The sequence below is a fragment of the Heterocephalus glaber genome, unplaced genomic scaffold (assembly GCF_053883595.1).
Source record: "Heterocephalus glaber isolate CG9 unplaced genomic scaffold, H.glaber_assembly_v1.0 deba00001195, whole genome shotgun sequence".
Lineage (NCBI taxonomy): Eukaryota > Metazoa > Chordata > Mammalia > Rodentia > Bathyergidae > Heterocephalus > Heterocephalus glaber.
This window is the reverse complement of record NW_028258212.1, coordinates 599,057-604,354: the sequence shown is the minus strand read 5'-3', so window position 1 is coordinate 604,354 and position 5,298 is coordinate 599,057.

The following is a 5,298-nucleotide window of genomic DNA, read 5'->3' as shown; positions in this document are numbered from 1 at the left end:
AGGGATGGCAGTGTTGGTTCAGCATTGGAAGATCCACCCCCAAAAGTCATCATTTTAACAGAGGAAAGGAAAAAGCCATATGATCCTGTCACTAGTTGGAGAAAAAGTATTGGACTAAATTCTACAGCTGTTCATGGTAAAAGCAATCAGGAGACTAGAAGTAGAACAGAACCTTCTCAACAGATGAAAGACATGTACTCTATACTTCCAGCGAGAATGCCTTATATGAATGGAGAAGATACAATGCTTTCTCCTTAAGGTGGGGAACAAGGGCAGATATGCTTACTCTTTATCTGTCCATTAAACTTTGAAACCTAGTCCCCACCAAAATAGTCTGGCAATAAAATGACACAACTAGGATAGGATTGGCATGGCAGAAGCAAAATCTTTATACGTAGATGAAATGATCATCTACAGAGAAAATACTAAGAAATCTCTAGGAGCCCCTAGAACTTGTACTTGAATTTAGCAGGATTAGAAAATACAAGATATATATAAAAATTCAGGTCTGTGTATACTTGCTATAAATGAAGAATGGGATATTGAAATTTAAAGTTATGTAGGAGTACAAAGGACCTACAAAAATTAAAAACAAAACAAACACAAGACCAAAAACAGTGTTGGAAGATGTTTAGCACCTAATCTTAAGACTTCTTTTAAAGCTACAGTAATCAAGGCAGTGTTGGTGTAAGGAAAGACATACAGATCATTTGAATAAAACAGAGGATCTAGAAATAGAACCACACATATATGGTCCACTGAGTTTTGAAAGATTATTTAACATTAACATTTTATAGAATATAAACTCAATTCAAGAGCCAAGGAAGAGATAGTGTTTTCAGCAAATGGCACTAGAACACCTGGTATCCGTATATAAAAAATTAACCTCAACCCTTTATTTCCATATGTGAAAATAACTTGAAGGGATCTATGAACCTAAATAAGAAAGTCTAAAAGTATAAAACTTTAAGAAGAAATTATAAGGGAAAATATTTATGAATTCAGGGTAGGCAAGAACTACCTAGGATACAAAAGACATGATGTATAAAAGAAAAAAATTGATAAATGAGATTCCATCAAAATTTAGAACTTTAAATGACATCATTAAAATGAAAAGTAGTCCTTAAACAGACCATATTTCCAATGCATATAACCTATGAGCAGAATATATAAAGAATTCTTAGAGCTCATTAATAGACAACCCAATTAAAATTAGACATAAGAAGATGATAAATAGCCAGTATAGCACAAGGAATGGTGTGCAACTCTAGAATCAGAAAAATACTAATCAGTACAATAATAAGATTGAATTATACACTCACTAGGGAGATGAAGTTCAAAGTTTTAAAAGCCTTGTCATGACTTTTTCTTTTTGTTGGATTCTCCCCCTTTGCATTTAATTTGTCACACCCAATGGATTCATTCTGCTGGGTTTCTTGGGGTTGTGATCCTCATTGTCTTTTCCTAGGGTATTGTCTAAAATTTTTTGGAGTGCTGGTTTGGTATTCATGAAGTTCCTGAGGTGCTCTTTATCATGAAAGTATCTTATTTCTCCATGAATTTTGAAAGATAGTTTTGCAGGGTACATCAATCTGGGTTGGAGGCTGTTTTCCTTTAGGGCTTGAAATGCATCACTCCAAGGTCTTCTTGCCTTGAGGGTTTGCATTGAGAAGTCTGCTGTGATTCTGATGGGCTTTCCTTTGTATGTGATTTGTTTCTTTTCTCTCACTGCTTGTAGAATTTTGTTCTTCTGTTGGATTTCTGGAATCCTAACTATTATAGGCCTATGTGTAGATTTTTTTTGATCAAGGCTAGCTAGAGTCCTATATGCCTCACTTATCTGTATTTCAAGTTCTTTTCCCCTGCTTTGGAAGTTTTCTGCCATCACTTCTGTGAACAGATTTTTATGTCACCTGCACTCTCTCCTGTTTCTTCATTGACTCTAATCAGTCTTATGCTATTCTTCTTTGCATCGTCTAGCAGCTGCTGGATTGATTTCTCATATTACCTTACAATTTTAAAGCAATTTTTCTTTTCCTCCTCACTAATTGCAATCTTATCTTCTATATGTGAAATTCTATCCTCACATTGGTTCATTCTGCTGCATAGACTTTCAATGGAGTTTTTAATATCCTGGAAATCTGTTTGTATCTGTTTTATGGATTCCATTTGTTTCCTATGTTGGGATTCCATCATGTTCCTCAGCTCCTCTATTTTTTTTATCTGTGTCCTCTCTAGATTTATTAATCATGTCTTGCACCATGAGCAAAGTCTTTGCTGTTATCTGAGTAATTATTTCTGATTTCATTTTTCCCAGATCCTCTTTTGTTGCCAGTTCAGACAGTCTAGGTAGTTGAGTATCAGATTGTTCCATCTCATTTCCCTTTGGGATTGCTGTAGGTGATCTGGAAGTCTGTTTTTGAGGCTTGTTTATGTGTCTTCTCATTTCCACTGGGTGAGGTGGTGTGCCTCTGGCACCCGCGCGCAGCTCACCTGCTCTGCCCTAGGAGCCTGGGACAGCTGCAAGGATCTTCCTCCCAGGTGCTAGGACTGGCTGAGCTTCTCTGCCCTAGGAGCCTGGGATGGCTGTGGGGGAGCTTCCTTCCAGGTGCTGGGACCATCTCAACTTCTCTGCCCTAGGAGCTTGGGATGGTGGCGGGGGAGCTTCCTTCCGGGTTCTGGGACTGGCTTGGCTTCTCTGCCCTAGAAGCCTGGGATGGCTGTGGGGGAACTTCCTTCTGGGTGCTGGAACCCACTCACCTTCTCTGCCCTATCCATCCAGATTTCAAAGGAAGGCCTTTGAGAGCAGGCAAGGAGCCCCAGAGAGGGCAGTGCACGAAGTTATAGGAATAAAGTCAAAGATGCAGCGGAGGCCCAGGAAGCCAGAGCTGCCAGGAATGTGGAATGTCTGGCAAAGAAAGCTGCAGGCCATGAGCAGAGCTTCCCAAGAGAGGATGTGTGGATTGTAACTGGCAAGGGCCTAGCGGTAGGGATATCTGAGCCCTCTGGAACTCACATCTCGCCTCCATGTATGTGCTTTGGATGCTGGATATGGAGATGCAAGATTTAATGTTTGCCCTGTTGCTTTTTAATCTTGGTTTGGTCCATTTTTTTTCTTTATACCATTGCACCTTGGGATTCTGTAACTTGTTTTTTATTTTTATACGAGTTCATAGCTAAGAGTTTGCCATGAGTTGCTGAAGAGATTTTGACTTGGATTTTTGAGAAATGCTAGAAATTTTGAAACTTTGAGGGAAAGAATTATTAAAAGATAGTTGCATCATGTTGGGTGGAATTATGAACTTGATATCTACTTTTGCTGAGTAAGTATATTTTAAAGGTGTGTATTTGAGTGTCAAGTTGACATGCGGTAGAATGTGAGTTAAGTTTAATTGTCAATTTGACTGGATTGGTAGCAACCTAGTAGATAAATAAAGCATGATTTTTGGTGTATCTGGGTGAGTCATGGAGGCATAACCTTTGGTGCTATATCCGGTCCTCACTTTTTCCTCTCTGGCACTGTTCCTCTAGTCTGTTTTCTGGTCACCATGAACTAAGCAGCTTTGCTCCATCAGCCATTCCCTTCCATCATGACGCTCCTGCCTTGAAGTTAGCTAACTATGGATTGAATCCCCTGAAACCATAAGCCAAATTTAACCTCTCCTTCTGTAAGTTGCTGTTGGGTACTGTTTCCCAGTGATGGACAAGCTGACTAATATACCCTTTAACACTGCATGTGGTTAGCCAGGATAGAGGGTGCAGTTGGGCCAGGGTTTGGAAACATTTCTTTTTGTTGCCCAAGGACTCGATTGTTTTGCTTTGCTTTCAGTTTCCTTGGTTTTTGCTTGCATTTGCAGGTCCCATCCTAAATAATGGCATCTTGCTCCTTGCTGTCAGCGTCACATACATAGGTAAGCTTTTGTAACCTCACCCAGGGGAGCAGCCATGGAAGTTTCATGGGTTCTAACTCCAACCATTAATATCTTTTTTGGGACTTTGTAAATCCCCAGGGCCCTCTCCATACTTTTTAAGTTATGCATTTAGTATGGGTCAGTAAGTTCCCTTGAAGAGAGTGTGGGTTCAGGAGACAGGGGACACTTTTTTGCCTGGGGTTTTGTCCACACATGGTAAAGAAGTTAGTATTAATGGTACAAAACATTCAATCCAGAACTTGGGCAAACAAATTTTCTCTTTTTCCAATGAAAGTGGCCAAGGCTTTAATTTCCATTCTGTAGATAAGGTCAGCCAGTCCCAAATCATTCCAGCAATTTTTCCAACTCAGGATGAGGAATAAACAAAACTCCAGTAGTGTCTGGGTCTGGGATTTGGAGTGAGATTGAATTTCCAATCTGAACTAGGTCATCGCAGCCCCCAACCAGCAATAACAAAGGAACAGTGATGGTTTCTGTTTTGTTTTCATTAATGATGGCTCAAGCCAAGAGAAAAGCAGGAGAGAAAGGGCTTCTTTACCTGGATGGCCAGCTGGTGGCCTGCCTCATGTGTCTGAGAGGCCTGGGCTTTGTCCTCAGGCCCAGGAGTGCTGTACATGCGATGAGGGTGGCAGCCTCACACATCTGCTCTTCCTATTTTAGTGTATGTGCTGCTGAACTGAGCACATGTCTGATGTGTGCTGTGTCACCCAATAACCGTACAACTGGGATGGAGGGATCATTATTATCAGAAACAAGACAGCCCCTTCTCATGATGTGGCAGAGGTCTGAGGAGTGGGAGCTGTGTTTGCAACCAGGGCCTTGAACCTGCCTGAGACCTCACGGCCCAGTGACTCCCAGCTCCCGATCCCTGTGACTCTGGCTCAGCTCAGCTCTGTCACTCCTGGCACCTGGTATCAAGACTACCCTACTCCAGGGGAGCCTGAATCTGCTCCTTCCTGGCGTGCAATGTCTGTCAGCAGTAGCCACACTCAGACACTGCAGTGGAGAGGGGTCAGCAGCCCCCAGTGGCCATCTACCTGGGGAGGGGAAGATGGGAGTTTTAAAAGATGACACATGCTCTGTTATTTCTGGAGCTTGTGGCTCCAAATCTGCTTTAGCTGAGTAAGGACCAGTGACCTGGCCAAGGCCTGCATAGACCTCACCCAGCACCACGCAGTGTGGAAGGCTCTGAACTGTGGCTGTCCTGGGTATCTCTGAGCAAACACACAGGCTTCTGCCTCAGGCATATCAGCATGGAAACCAGCTTGGTTTACAGGTCTGCACGTCTGATGGATGCACATGTGCTCCCAAGCAGCAGTCAGAGGTTAAAGAGTGCTCTGTGTTTGGAAGCACAGCCCAGAACCCC